The sequence below is a fragment of the Pezoporus wallicus genome, unplaced genomic scaffold, assembly GCF_028554395.1.
Source record: "Pezoporus wallicus isolate ANWC-B61680 ecotype Strahan unplaced genomic scaffold, APGP_CSIRO_Pwel_v1 contig_7545, whole genome shotgun sequence".
NCBI classification, from domain to species: Eukaryota; Metazoa; Chordata; class Aves; order Psittaciformes; family Psittacidae; genus Pezoporus; species Pezoporus wallicus.
The window spans coordinates 6,869,493-6,885,633 of NW_026642398.1; the positions used below are offsets into that span (position 1 = coordinate 6,869,493).

Sequence of the window (16,141 nt, forward strand, 5' to 3'; positions counted from 1 at the left end):
TGACTTGAAAACAAGGCAAAGTATAGCTCTTCTCTTGCCCCACACTTGTTTGAAGCTGCAAGCATAATGACTCTGAAAGAAGACAGCTTTTTGCTATTGTTTCATGGGTTGCAGTGAGTTGGTTTGGATTATATACTCAGTTCATGAAGTATTTGTCAATTATTCAGGAGCCGGCGCGTATCTAGGAGATGGATTTAATAGATTCTTTTTAGTTTTGTTGACTGTGTTGGCGTGAGCAAAGCATTTGGTATGCAAGAAAAGAGTACTAATCATGATGTTCTCCAGATAGTCTTGGGTATGGAAAATAGGATTAAAACTAGTTAATGCTGGCTTAGTAGAAAACTTCCTATGTTCAACATTTTAACAGTGCTTTTGTTTATAGCAATTGACCAGGTAATAGAGCGACTGTATGACTGCATTTAAAATTATGTGTTTTATTTTTATTATGTAACCTAGATTAATTTGTGTAACTTTCCCATAACTGTAACTGCTAATTTCTCACCTAACTGAGCTGTGGTTGCTTACAGGTTTGTCAGACATAAACCTGTTTTGGTTTGCGTTTGACAGTATTGCTGCCCCCTGGTCTTAGCTGCGTGGAATAGGTTCAGCCATTGGTATATACTTACTAGTGCAGTCGACAGCATTCAGAGAGTTAAGCAAACATGTATTCTGCCATCTCTGATGGTTCTAGGGTAAGAACACAGTCCAATGCTTTCATGATTTAGGAAGTACATCAGTACAGTCTGAGTGGCATAATGCCTGTCCGAAGAAAACCAAAATGCAGAGGATAAATACACGGTGTTCTGCACTATTTGTGTGGATTGAGCATATTTTCAAAGTTTTTATGTCTGGTTTGACAGCAGTAAATCACAGGAATAGAGAATAATCGGCGCTTCTAGTACGTGTGTTGGTATTTCTTGAATTTATTTTGTTTGTGTAACTATTTTATGTGTCCTACTTAAGCCCTTTGCAGTTCCAATTGATGCTCGATTTATGTTTATTAACTGTAAATATAAAAACCCCTTTATCTGTTAGCAGACAACATAGAAATATGCTCTGTTGTTACATACTGCAAAAAATCTGCAGCTCTCCCAAAATTTACTTATTAAATTGCATGAAGAGGTGCAGATGGTCAGAATGAGGCAGGCAAAGTGCTCCATTAGAGTCCTTGTGTCTTTATTGTAGCTGTAGCTTGCATGCTCAGTTCTGCTGCTGCTGCTCTAAAGCTGGGGCTGTTTTCTGTCCATCTGCTTACCTACGGCTGTGATTCATGTGAAGCAGGGACTGAAATGGAGCAGTTGAAGTGGCTGTTATGTGGCTCCTATTACTGCTCCCACTGTCCACACATTGTGGACGAGCAAAAAGCTCTTCAAGCAGCTCCTGAACTTCAATTTTGAGCCCACTGTGTTAAGACAAAGGGGATGATCCCATCCTTGGAGCTGTTTGATTTTTACCTTAATGTTGTGTGTGGTTGGAGCCCTCACTGGCCTCTTGCAGGCAGTGTCCAGCTCTGTGCTGTTAGGGCACTGCAGCCTGAAGTATCTTGGGTCATTATCTGAGAGCTAATGTAGTTCAACACAACCTGTACCTACCTCAGTGACTATAAGCTGGTTTGTGGATAAACTAATAATTTTCTTTATTCTGAACAAGACTGTGAACTAGAACTATTTCTCCAAACGGAACTGGTAGGGAAATTGAGCAGACTTAACAAGAGTTACATCTGTTTTGTAGCCTCTGAGTCTGATGTAACTCCTGCCAGAGCTCAGAGCAGTGGTTAGATAGGAGCCACTGTTTCATAAAGAATGTGACAAAAAAGAAGCAGACTGTTTTGTGTGCCTCTGTGTCTCTGTCTAGTTCCTTGAAGGTATCCCAGAGTTATGAATTTACTGTTTCTTAATTACAATTAACAAGTTTTCTGAAGCAATAAAATAGATGATGGACTCGGTTGCTGGTTTTTTTTTTCACTTGATTGAACTCCAGTGGAAGTGCAGTTAGTTCAGCTGAGCAGATTGATATATATTCTCTCCTAGTTGTGACTCTTCTATTATAACTCTTAGATCCTGTTAGATGCATTTTTGGGACAAGTTTCAGGTGAAAAAATCAGAGCAGGCATTTTTACTAATTCTGATGACTTTGCGCTTGATAAGGTTGTAATGGAAAACCCAACAAAATGTGAAGGCATACCTGAAAAAATAAGTCCAGGAAAGATTATCCAAAGGACTTCTGTGTGTTTAGACTGCATGTTAGGAAAAATTTCTTCATTGAAATGGTAGTCAGGGATTGGAACAGGCTTCCCAAGGAAGTGGTGGAATCACCAACTTTAGAAGTGTCCAAAACCCATGTAGATGAGGCCCTAGTGACATGGTTTAGTGGTGGACTTGGCGGTCCCGGGCTAACAGTTGGACTGGATGATCTTAGAGGTCTTTTCCAACCTAGTTAATTCTATGACTTACTAAAAAAGACCCAAAGCCATCAAACACCATGTGTCATCATCCATCCTGTCCCTCTCCCTCATAAAATACCACCCAGAGTTTATCTGTTGTAATATTGTTAAAGGAGAAAATAGTAGGTAAATGCTGTTATGTGGCAGTTTATTGACTAGAAAAGTTTCAGGCTACATTGTTTAAACTACTGAAACTTTGGGAAATTGTCAATTTTTTTTTTCTTCCTAAGAGAGAAAACTGGAAGTTTTTGTCATCCAGTCACACCAGACCAAGGAAAACAGACCCTGTCATCTTCATAGCCAGGCATAGCCATCTTATATATTCGTTACCAAAGACCAGCAAGATCAATTTTTTAGTAATATTTATTTTTGAAGCATGAGTGTTATGTAGGGTCCATCAGAAAACGCAATTTTTAAGGTTCATTCTATTGCTAAAGTAATGCTATTTTTTTGTTCAGACTCCAAATAGAAAGATCAAGCCTATTATGTTGTAGTCTGGATCTAGTTTAAGAGAATTTGCAGTCTGTACTCCTTTCCATGTTGGTTTCTTCAGCTTAATGTTACGTTCATGCAAAGAAGACATTTTTAACTTCACATTTCTGCATGAACTGGGAGAAGTTTCTTATAATATTCATATGAAGAGGTGGATTATTGCGTATGTAGGTGGGTGGTTAATTACTTTTTATGGAAAATTGAAGTCCTAAGATAGTATAGACAGATTGCTGCTACAGTGTCTTAAAGTACAGCCTCTGCATTTTACTGTAAAATACAGTAGCTCCATGATTTGTGTTACTCAAGATTTTGAAGAGTTCATTTTAATCTTTGAGTTGATATTACTGTGTGAGCTAGTTGGAATTTTTAGGGAATGATGACATCTGTTCTGAGAATAAGTGGTGCGCATGTGGGATTGCCACAAGACTGTCTTGATTACCATTCTGCTGTGTTCCAGCTCCAGCTGAAAGGACATCTTTGCACTCAAGGGATAACTTGGTTATCGTGACCAGGCAGTTCTGAGTCTTTCTCCTAAAGCAGCAGATGTCTTGCAGGGCTGCCTTGAGATACAGAGGTTAAGCTTAAATAGTTAAATTCTCTTTAGGTAGGCTGGTAAATAAGAAAGAGCAATTAGAAGCTGATAATACAATAAAGAGTAGATGTAGTTGGTTGGTGCCTGTTTTATACTTTCATAATGCTTGAGCATTGTTATTTATTTCTTTTGCTCTTCAATGACAAGTCAAAAACTTAAAATGTGCTTTCTACCAGTTAGAGCTTGATATAGCCATCCTTTTTTAATAAATGTTTAACTGATGTGTGTAATGAAATATGGCTGCAGAAGTGTTTGGGTTGGTTTTTGTTTGGTTTTGTTTTTTTTCAAGTAGTACCCTCCAACCACCGTTCCTGTAATAGTTGCTCATTTTGCTTCTCTCTGTGCTGGTCTACTTGAGCTCAGAGGTCTGTTGGTCTAGACTGGTGCTGTAACAGATGTGATCATGCTACATCAGTGAAAGAATGACCGTTTGGCTCCTGCTGAGCCTAACATAAATTTTGTTGTTCTCACTGCAAATATGGTATAATCTAACATAACTTGAAAGAGGAAGATTTCTCAATGTCCTCCATCATGTCATGGGCACTTACCTAAGGTTAGAGATGGGAAAGGGGAAAGTATGGGGGAAATTTTTGGTTTGCCTTTTAAAACTTTTCTTTGAAAGTTCTGTTGTGGATGAATCATTTTCGCAGTTTCCTGTATGTAACTTTCCCTTCGTGCTTCAGTTTGTGATTTTTTTTTTTTTTTTATTCTTTTTTTTTCTTACCCTACTGGGGGAAGGCTTTTGGGCCAGTGATAAGGGGAGAGGGTTTTTCCTTCTTACAATTTTGTAGAAACTTGTGTGGCCCTGAAATGGCTGTACAGTCAGTTCATCTACATTGACTTCATATACTTTTCTCTCACAAGATCCTTTCCAGTGACAAAGGATTCAGTGAAGGGAGGCAGGTGAAACCATGTAAGCAAACAGGAGCATTTCCATTCTAAATCAGGTTTTTGTTTTAGTTGCCAGTACATTCAGACTTTGTTCATTAGCCTGAACTCTGAAAACTGGTAAAATCTATTCTGTGTGTCTGAAGTGAAAAATTTCTGTCATTTCTATCACTTCATTTCTCTTCAAGCATCACTTCTATGTAATTACAACAGGTCAATTGTAACATCCTATTCTTTATCTTTTATTTTATTAAAATGGATTTTTATTTTTGGGGGGGGGAGGGAAACCAGGAGGTTCCAGCAGCACTAGTCTTAAACCCAGCTTTTCCTAACCTTGTAATATGTTACTTATGGCAGCCAGAAGAAGTCTTTCATCATGGAGAGCTTTGTACTTAAGATTTGTTTCTTGCGTAACAGACCACAAGCAATCTTCAGGTGTCAAAGAAATATTCTTTTGGTAACAGTTCATCCTAAAAACCAGCTAAGAAAAGCTTCTTTGTCTAATACGTAAGACTCAGGGTATTTATTATTGCTTTTTATACTGAATGGCAAATTGCACCAAAGATGGAAAAATGGGTTCATGTGCACTTTAAAATACAGAGGCCTCAGTGACAGCTCATGGATAGCCCTTGGTCATGATTGAAAATCTGATCAAGAAGGAGACTTGACAGCAATGTCCTGTATTTGCAACAGCAGGTCTCACAAAAATGCAGTTGAGGCTGTTTTACATTTACATGCTACACTAATGGCGCTTAGTATGACATTTAGTATGTAACTGGTTCTAACCTTGATTTGATGCTAGTTGAAATGTGGCTGCAACAAGCAGGGAATCTCTTTTTTCCTCAGTGTGACTGATGTGAGGAGAGGCAAAAAAAATATTCACTGCTAGTTCAAAGTTTCAGTCATGGCAGACAAATTAGCTCTGCCTCTTGAGAATTTGTATTTATTTCAGGCGCATTTTTGAAAATACTTACTGCTTTTTGGTAGCTCATTTGTTTTTTAGGGAAGTACTGCTTCTTGTTTTGAACTCCCAACAGGCTTCTTCATGTTTGTTCATCAGTTAGGGAACTGTGAAAGTGCTCTTTGGTGCACTCTGATCAGTATGCTCCTGACAGATCGTGTTCCATGCAGTCATGGGAACTTGGGCTCTGATGGAGAAGAGATTGGTGCTTAAAGTGGCATGACTTAAAGTTGGGATTAATGTTTAGGTTGGAGTCCTGGGGAGAATCTTCTGTAGTTAAAAAGCAATAAGAAGGGGGGGGGGGGGGAAGTTCTTTGAAGGAAAAAAAGTGGTGGGAGGGGAAACAATCAACAAACCTATGTTTGTAATCCAGCATGGTGTCACTGAAAGACTGCAGGAGAGTGATTCGGAGCAGAATTAGGTTAGTTGATGTAATTTCCAGTAGTTTCCTCTCTCCAGTTAGTAAAATTTGATTTTCATAGCTGTTGTTGTGATTTGTAATGATGTAAATGAAGGTGTTTTAAAAAAAATAATAACAGATGTGACACAAATTCATAGAGGGGAACTGAAAGGAAGATCATAACATCTTACTTTGAATGCAATAGTACCTTGCAGGAAAGTCAGGAGGCAGCATCAAGCCAAGAATGTTAATTAATTACTAGCATTGTTTCAGGGGCAGAGGAAGGCAATATAAACATGTCCTAAAAACCATGCCCTAAACGATGGTACATTTGTGTATTTCATGGGAAACTTTTCAGGATGTAGTTAATAGTATGTGCCCTGGTACTTCTCTTTAGAGACTGTTGTGTGAGGTTTGATTGATACTGGCCAAGAGGCCTAAAGTTTACTGGTGAGTGTGAAGGAAAACTCCTGAGATAATAGCATGAGTTTCCTTTCCTGAAGGAGTACAGCTGGAAGTATAAGCCCAGCTGAGAAGTGCAGCAGTTATTTTATAGTTCTGAAGAGACAGTGTTGAACTGCATTATATATATTGTCTTTTAAATACCGGTGGGCTAAGGCTGAGGTTTTGTGTAAGCATTGTTACAAGTAAGATGTTTGTGGATAGTGGGTTTCATTGTGGTCATTTGGACAAACTTTAATGATACTGTGAAAAAGCAAACAAAGGCTGTTGGGATCCCGTTTCACCCTTTATACACATAGATGTGCACACAGGGCCTCCTTGTCTCTTTCACTCACTGGTGACAAGCCAGGCCTGAAGTTGTGTTGTTGCTGTGGTTAGACCAAAGGGTGTATGCTTTTTCTTTCTTTTTAGTAGCCACCTCTATCTTAACCTTACTTGTTTTATCCTTCTTTTTACATTATCAGGAAATACACAGAAGTCTTTCTCATGCAGAAATAGATACTTACAATACAAATAGAGTCTACTGTTTTTTTAACCTGCCTGAGAGCTAAAAGCCTAGTATGATGCTGGAAATAATTTTCTGTAGAAGAAAAGTCTGTAGGAATGCAAGGTCTTTAATATAGTCTGCTCTGATAGCCTTCTGTCTGGGTTAGTGAGAGGTGGACCAGATGAATAACCTGCAGGGTGGGTGGGCTGCCAAGCCCGGAGGGTGATATCAGTGAAGTCCAGCCAGTAACAGATCACAAGTGGCATCCTTCCAGGATCAGTTCTGGGGCCAGTACTACTTGGTGTCTTTTAATTGTCTAGATGATGGGCTGGAGTGTGATCTCAACAAGTATGTTTGAATGATACTGAGTTGCTTGATATGCTAGTGGGTAGAATCACCATTCAGTGGGACCTGGAGAAATGGCCTGATAGGAGGAGCCTTGTGGCACTTTATGAAGAGAAATGTGAAATCATAGAATGGTTTGGGTTGGGAAGGACCATAAGATCATCTAGTTCCAAACCACTGCCATGGGCAGGGACACCTCACACGAGACCATGTCACCCAACCGGCGATGAAGTAGCCCCATGGAGCAGTACAGGCTGGCTAGAAGACAGGTTTCCAAGAAAGGACCTTGGACTCAGATAGATGGTAAGTTCAGCGGGGTTTGGGAGTGACAAAGGCCAGCCACGTCCTGGGCTGCATTAGTAAGAGTGCAGCCAGAAAATAGTGGTTCTTCCCCTATATTTAGCAACTATGAGGCCACATCTGAAGTACTATCTTTAGGGTTCACCAGTACATGAAAGAAGTGACATACTGCCACAAGTATGGAGATCACCAAGGTGATTAGGGACCTAACACACATCACTCCAGCAGGGGAAACTGGATTTCTTCGACCTTAAAAGGGAGGCTAAGGTTAAAAAAGCTACTGCTTTTTTCAAGTACATAATTGAAGAAAACTAAGAAGGCAGAAATTCTGATTAGATTTGAGGGGTTTGTATATGTTTGTTGTTCTGGGGGTTCATTAGTTTGTTTTTTACTATGAATCTGATGAACAGGTGCCCAGAGAGACTATGGACCCTCTATCCAGAGATAATCAAAATGCCACCTGTTGAAGTAGTCCTTCTTAAAACTGTTTAGACTGCATAATTTAATCTTTAAGAAGATATGCAGGCAGAGTAAAGTGCTTATTGAGTTTCATGAATGTTTTTTATATTTTCAGGTAGAAGTTTATGCTGAGCTTATTCTTGGGGAAACAGCATGTTTAAACCTGAGAGAATGGATGTAAGCAAAGTTGATAACTCTTTTTTTCCTTCAATGAAAGACTTCTTTAATAAAGAAAATGGGATACTACTCACATTTTTGCAAGTGTATATTTCAGAAAGTTTATCAAATTTGAGTGTTTGGATGACTTTTAAGAATAGTTTGAATAGTTACCGAGTGTTTGATAAGGATAGAGTTCTTTTTAAAGGATCAACCTGCACTTCTAGAAAGTCACCTGATTTATCCTGCAAAGTGATGACTGTTATAGCTTAAATATGACTCTCCTGAATTAAGTTCTGTGAGGAAGATCTGAACTTTGAATTTAGTCACTGGGACAACATTTGCCAGCTTCCAATTGACTAAGACCTCTCCAGATTCCCACAGCTGCTGCAAAATAATGGAGAGGTGTCCTGCAATGATATCCCAGCTCTTTCAGTACTCTGGGATGAATCCCGTTGGGCCATAGAGACTTATGTGCATTCACCTGGAGCAGCAAGTCTTAAATAAGTTCAGGGCCAGCTTGTTTCTTTAAAACAAAACAGAAATCCCCTAATGGTTACATGAAGCTAACTTAACACTTTTGTTATGCTCTGCTTCTGTTAGATTTACGTCAAAATTTCACATTTCATTGTAATCATTTACATCTATTTTAGAATTGAAAAGGAATAATGTTAAGCATATCACCAAGAAAGTCTTTCAGTATTTAAATCTGTGTATTCTTTTGATGCTATCTGCAGAATTTGGTTTTGTTGTATTCAGGTCATTTCAGAATGAGACTGACATGTTAATGCTGGGTGTAGAAAGTTAGGGTTCCCAGATACTTTACATTTTAATTAATGCAAACTATTTTTGCCCAAGCAATATTTAGGTTGTTACATATCTTCTGGAAAAGTGATACTTTTGCTGTACTCAAATTTAAATTGCATCGCATTTTTGTAGTGCTTTTTTTGATAGTTCTTAGTCACGATGTAGCACTGTGTAGCATTTAGTAGCACTGCTTGATAGTAATTATAGAATGGTTTGAGTTGGGACCTTAAGGATCATCGAGTTCCAACCCTTTGCTTCAGACAGGGCCACCTTTGAGTAGACCGTGTTGATCCAAGCCCTGTCCCACCTGGCCCTGAACACTGCCAGGGATGGGGCAGCCACAGCTTCTCTGGGCAACCTGTGCCAGGGCCTCACCACACTCATTATAAAAATGATTTCCTCCTCATCTACAATATAGATCTACACTTTTTCAGTTTAAAACTATTGTACTTTGTCCTGTCACTACAGGCCCTGGTAAGAAGTATCTCTCCATCTTGTTTATAAGCCCCATTAAAGTGTTGAAAGGCTACTCTAAGGTCTTCCCTGAGCCTTCTCTTCTCCATGCTGAACAACCCCACCTCTGTCATCCTGTCTTCATAGGAGAGGTGCTTCAGCCTTTCACCACTTTCATGTCCTCTAACCCTCTGGACCCACTTTTACAGGTGCTGGAGCCCCCAGAGCTGGATTCAGTAGTCCAAGTGGGATCACGCAAGAGCTGAATAGAGGGGGAAAAATCACCTCCCTTGACCTGCTGGTCATGCTTCTTTTGATGTAGCTTAGGATACAGTTAACTTTTTGGGCTGGAAGTGAACAGTGCTGGCTCATGACCAGTTTTTTTCCTTTTTCTTTTCCTTTTTTTTTTATTTTTTTATTTATTTTTTTTTATTCACCAATATCCTTTGCCTCTGGTGGCATTTTCCCTCTGTGTTGCTAAGCTTGGTGTCATCTGTACACTTTGCAGAGAGTGCACTGAATCCCACTGTCTATGTCATTAACAAAGATATTAAACAGTACTGGTCCCAGTATGGGCCCCTGAGGGACACCACTCATTACTGATCTCCATTTGTTCATTGAGCCATTGATTCAAACTCTTTGGATGTGGTCATCCAGCCAGTTCCTTATCCACTGAATAGTCCATCCATCAAACCCATACCTCTTCAATGTAATGACAAGGATGTCGTGAGGGACTCTGTCGAGCCTTGTAGAAGGCAAGGTAGATGAGATGGAAGTACATGAATGTGATGCTCACTGCTAACCAAACAAGACCGTTTTATTAAGTATTTCTCCATGGTAATGTCAGTGTCTTGAAAGTACAACACAGTGAAAGCAGTTGAGCTGTTGTTTTGTCCAGTGTGTATCAAGGAATGAAGACAACCGTTAGAAAAATGTAACAGTGATATTAAAGCAAACTATAGACGCTTCTGGTCAGTGATGGCAGAGACCTATTTACAGCCTTCAGAAACTATTTGTTAATTGTCAGTTTATGAAACTGATGAATTTTATTAAAGCTGAGTGACGCTGGGATGGGTCTGGGAAAGTATAGTACGTGTTGAGCAATCCCTTCAGTGTTGAGAATGTTGTCTGGAGCTCAAGAAAAGTGGTCTGTAGAGTATAACAGTGTGCAAACTGTGGTGGCCTGTGCTGTGTTGTAAGGGGGGAGGACCATGATGGTCTCTTCCTTTGCTCTTGATAGTATCGTGTACAATGGTGATGATAAGTGGCTTACGAAAACAGCAGGAATTGGGTGACTTTTAACTCAGAATTTCTAAGGAGGTAGCTTAGATGTAAGATGCACTGACATTCTTGTTGGCTGTGTTTTGGCTTTGTATTTCTTTTCTCTCACTATGAGCTGGAATTTTGGGGAATTATAAAACTAGGAGTGATGATGCTGTGACAGCGGGATATCCTGACTGTATCTGTTGTCTAAACCAACCTCTTATCCTAGAAGAGTGTTTATGCCGTCCACATTAGTCATTAAGGTGGGACTTATTATAACAGACAAGTATAACTAAAGAGAAAGTTGAATGAAATCGCCTTTAATGTTCTGACAAAGTTTGTTTTCACTGTAAAACTGGTCTTGCACACTACATTTTCCTATGCTTATAAACAGTGCTTTGATTTCTTTTGAAAATTCTTCTTCATATGAGGCCTTGCTAAAATTAAGCTCTTATGATTTAATTTGTGAAAAATTAGTTAGGCAAAATAATTTTGCTTTTTGCAAGGCAGAAGGATATATATTACAGTTTCTAGTATATTGTCATGCCTGCAGCACCTACACATTTTTTTTCAAGGGGATGCTTTGTGTCATTTGTGTCCCCCTCCTCACATATGCACACCTGTAGTGTCTTCTGGGAGGGATGAAAGAACCTTTCGGAGGCTTTTGATGTGAAGACTTACTTAGATTATTTTTCAGTGTTATGATACCAGGGCTGTTTGTGTGCAGATTTGGAAACAATTGTAGTGATAAATAGCAAACATGATTCAAGTGTCCAAGAGGAGTAATGTCTTCTGGAGTGGGGTGACCTGCAGAAGCTTGAGTGCCCAAAGCATTGTAAGCTCACTAGTACAGTTACAGTACTAATACAGTAACTAGTATGGTTACAGGGAAAGAGATAAGAATTCTAATACCTCTGTTAAAAAGTATTTGTAGTCCTGTGGTGACAGATTTGTTGTCGAGCTGGTGTTGCTTTCACAGGAAGTGCTTGGAAGGCGACCTTGTTTAAACTGGCAGAGAAAGCCTGGGAAGAAATGCAGTTTCTTTCCTTGCTGACACTTTGCAGGTTACTGAAGCTCTTGGTCATAGATGCTACTAACTTAAACTCTTAACTTCATTGCCTGCCTTTCCTTGCCTCCCTGTTTCATTTGAAGTGCTTTGAATGCTTCCTTTTGTTCCACCATGTCTAGAGTAGCTACTTCAAAGACATTTTTTGTCCATGGCTATGGTACTGTCTGGTTAAAATCTCTGGAACTGTGTCACTTTACTTCAGGAAAGCCTGGTCTTTTTGCTGAACTCGTTTGTAGTTTAGTATAGCTTCCTGTTTTTCTCATTTAATTGGGCAACAAGTTGCAGCAAAGCAGCTTCCTTTTAAGTTGAATCATGATTATTGTACATATTGTAAATATGGATGCAACTGATGTCTCCTTGAATGTTCCCAAACTCTTAGGCTCCTTCCTGTAGCTTTAATGTTGGTGTGGAAGGCCAAACCTGGTTTCAAATAAAGCAATTACCCCATTTCTGTTTATTCCTTTTCAATTTTGTTGGATTTATTTTTTGCTCTCTATTTCTGTCTTTTGATGGTAACAATAAAGAACTGTCCTACTTTATTCCTTTCTTTTTCCTGTTATCTCTATTGCTTCGTGTTGTATAACTTGTTCCTACAAGTAATGGTGGCACTTCCTTGGATTGAGATGTGTGTAGTGCTGTCCTAAGATAATGATTCAATCAAATTGACATGCAAAAATATTTATCAAAACTGTTGTTTTTGTAGAGAGCATTGCATAGTGTGATTATAGCAGTACAGCTGTTTCTTTGAAACACTGTGTGTGTTTTCACACACAAGGAAATGGGAGTAAACACAGGCAATATAGGTGGGTGCAGAGCTGAGTACATGCTATAAACCTGGAAAACATTGACTGACAGGGATTGGTATGAAATCACTGATTCATGAGTCAAACTATAAGGGTGAACTATGGGACAGAACGATGATGTTCTGCTGGTGGTTATAGTCCTGAGTGCAGTTCTGGTGTCCTCAACATAAGAAGGACATGGAGCTGTTGGAGCAAGTCAGAGGAGGGCCATGAGGATGATCAGAGGGCTGGAGCACCTCCCATATGAAGACAGGCTGAGAAAGTTCAGCCTGGAGAAGAAAAGGCTACATGGAGACCTCATAGCAGCCTTCCAGTATCTGAAGGGGCCCTACAGGGATGCTGGAGAGGGACTCTTTATGCGAGATGGGCTGGGATAAGTGGAAATAAAAGGCTATAGAGACATGTGGTTGTTTAGTGACACAATACAGGGGAGTTTGTTTTATTATAACAAGATGTAAATGGAGCTTTCAGTAGGGCTTCCATGTTCTGTATTAACCTTACTGCTTTACCCTTTGTGTGAGGGTACACACACCTCAGTGCAGAAATGTTGTGTGAGTGGAGCTGCTGCTTCTGTTGCAGTGCTGTGGTTTCTGACCAGCTAAGTAGGCAAATGGATGAGCTTCTAAAGTATGTATGATACATTAATGTAGTGGGTCGTGCTGTTTTGGACATTGCTTTCCAAAAAATTGCATGAGCATATGATGAAGTGTAAAGGAAAATGCAGATGATGAAAGATGATGATAATGTTCCAGGAGCTGCTGGGGACCAGGTATAGTTTAGTGCTTAAAGAGCTGAAGCATCATATTACTGCTCCACAGTGTTGGAGGCAGAAATGTTTTAATTTCTACCGAGAAAAGAGGAAGCAGTGCTATAAAAACTTCAGAAGTCTTAAGCTTGAGCACTGCTTTCTAATGAAGTTATATGAAATTCTGCTCTGCCTTTGAGCACAATAATTGGATGGTACTAATTTATAGTCCATAGTAAACAATTTATTTTCAGATACAAGATTAATTTGCAAGATTTACCAAAGATTTAAGTGCATTTGCTGCTGACTATTAAATTCCTAAATGAGTGAAATCCTTCCTTTTGCTGACATGGTTTTACATTGGTGTTCATGCTTCTCACCCAGCTTTCCATCCTCCTGCTGTACCTTGTATCCTGTCCCTTCTTGAGGGAGCTGATGTTGACTGATATCAAGTCTGTGTGCAAAGCTTTTCAATGCTTCAGTGCTTGTAGCAAGATCTCTGAAACCCTTGACTAACAACCCTCTCTACAAACAGTGCTTTTATTTTGCAGAAATAAAGTTATTGTTCATAACTTCAGTAGATTGTTTTCCTGGGTAGTTTGTTCTGAAAGATGGTAGATGTTCCTCTAAATTATATTAGTTATAACTTTTATTGTTAGCCATTTTTCTAGCTGCTTTAACTTAAAGCTTCTCAAACCCCTTGGCTTACGTGAATGTGACCATCCACATTAAGAAGTGAGAAATGTGAATTGGTAGGAATTGAAACACACTGTGTGGGTTGAGAGACGTAGTTGTATTATGTGCTATGATGGAAAGAGTAGAAAGTTATTGTCAAAAGTATTTTAAGTTGTCAGTGTTTTTTTACCAGAAACTACCACCATATTAAGTCAAACCACAAGTACACCTAACCCTGTTCCCTGCCTTTTAACACTCCATGATTGATAGCATAGACCTATTTGAGCTGGAAGGCATCTTTAGAGATCATCCAGTCCTAACCCCCTGCCACAGGCAGGGACACCTTCCACTAGACCGGGTAGCTCCAAGCCATGTCCAGTTTGGCCTTGAACGCTGCTAGGGATTGGACAGCCACAGCTTCTCTGGGCAACCTGTGCCAGTGCCTCAGCACCCTCATAGTGAAGAGCTTTTTAATATCTAATCTAAATCTCCCCTCTATCAGTTTAAAGCCATTACTCCTTGTCCTATCACTACAACATTTTGTTGTAAGAAAGAGGGTCCCTTGTTGTAAGAAGGTCCCTTTCCGGACTTAGTCCCCCTTTAGGTACTGGAAGCTGCTGCAAGGTCTCCCTGGAGCCTTCTGTTCTCCAGGCTGAACGAGCCCAACTGTCTCAGCCTGTCTTCATAGGAGAGGTGCTCCAGCTCTCTAAGTATACTTGTGGCCCTCCCGTGGACTTGCTTTAATAGCAGCTGCCTTGAGGAGAGCATTAAGAAGAGGGAAACTTGCTGTGATACTATTCAAACAATTTGCAGCTCAGAACTTTTCTGAGCTGAAAGTGATGGAACTGTTAAACACAGTTGTCTTGGATATCACATTAATTATATGAGTTCAGAAATCACTTGTTTGCATCCATGGAAACCTGAATGTCACATCTTACCTAGGTAGTGGTTAGGTCAAAAAGCAAACTGAAATGAAGTCTGCAGGCTGATGATTTAGTTTGATGTCCCTAGTTTTAATAGTGTGAGAAAATAAGTAATCATTCCCTGCTTATTTCTTCTGTCCTTACTGTTTGAAGACATCTCTTGTTCTACCTCAGTGATTTCTTTGGGAGGTTGAAGACTCAGCATACATTGTTTACCCCCACCTCTCTTAGGAAATGTTTCCTTGGTTGAGGTCAACCTAGTTGCCTCCTTTATTCCTCTTTTACCTTTTTTGAGATACAAAGAATGAAATACAGATATACTGTGAACTTGCATCTTGGTGTGATGGTGCCCTCTGTGCTGCTCTTACTCCACCCCAATGACTTGCAGCATTATGGTTTGAGATTCTGGTAGCTCCTGAATATTCAAGGAATAGTTCAGGAAGACTGCTCTTAAAGCTGCAGCATGTTTTTGCCTACCCTCGTAGCAGAGGATTTGGAGTATTTTTCCTGTGTGCATTGCTCTATGCTTATGTGTTTATATATATAATTTTGCTGTCTTAATGGGTATTTAGTATTGGTGAAGTTCCCTGTGCTTTCCATATCTAGGTTTTGTTTTTTTCCACTTGAACATCTTATATCATCAATAAACTTTGTCACTTCACCATTCACATCCTTTTCTAGATAATGTCTGAGCACAAGCTGCACAGATAACAGAACTGCTTCCTGATGACTTCTCTTGGATGACAAAGATGACAGTTCAGTTAGTTCCTGTTTCCTTTCTTTTACATCAGTTCCTGCTCCAGAAGAGTGATTTCCCCTCATGTCAGTTTATGTTTTTCAAGGACGTTTGCTGTTGAACATTTAGATCTTTTTGGAAATGCAGATACCCTGTGTCAACAAGTGTGTTTGTCCAGCAAAAAATGGGCATAGTATATTAAATTACTTGGATCTTGAGAGTTCCCTTTACAAAACCCATGGGTTTAGTTAGTTATTCCTCACTCTGCCCATGGTTTTTTTTGTTTCTTTGTTGGTTTTAAGTGTATGAATGAGAGAGGAGGTACACAGCAGAATTCAGACAAGTTTTTTGCTTTGAATGTGGTTGAAAATAGGCTCATTTTTACACATTCAGAAAAATTCTCACTATTAATCTCCTACTTTGTGAGTTTTCACATTTAATTCATAAGCATGAAAGCTTATGTGATACCCTCATTTGCCCATGTCTTCTGCTTGCTGAAAGATGTCTTTTAGTAATCTCCTTTTACTGGCTCTTTTGTCATTGTGGTCTTTCTGAAAAGATATGCTTCTGAAATGACAACCCTTAATTTACTGAGGTACAATCACTTCAAATGATTTGAAGTTGTAGATCAGGGATAGTGGAAGATCTTTAACACATCTTTCTGAAACACTGACACTGAAAA

The 16,141-nt window shown here is 39.4% G+C and overlaps 1 protein-coding gene across 3 annotated transcripts in view; it reads left to right on the forward strand.

Annotated features, from left to right (window-relative positions):
* ASAP1 (ArfGAP with SH3 domain, ankyrin repeat and PH domain 1) overlaps window positions 1-16,141 on the forward strand; it is a 146,416-nt gene that overhangs the window by 30,416 nt on the left and 99,859 nt on the right. The window lies entirely within an intron of this gene.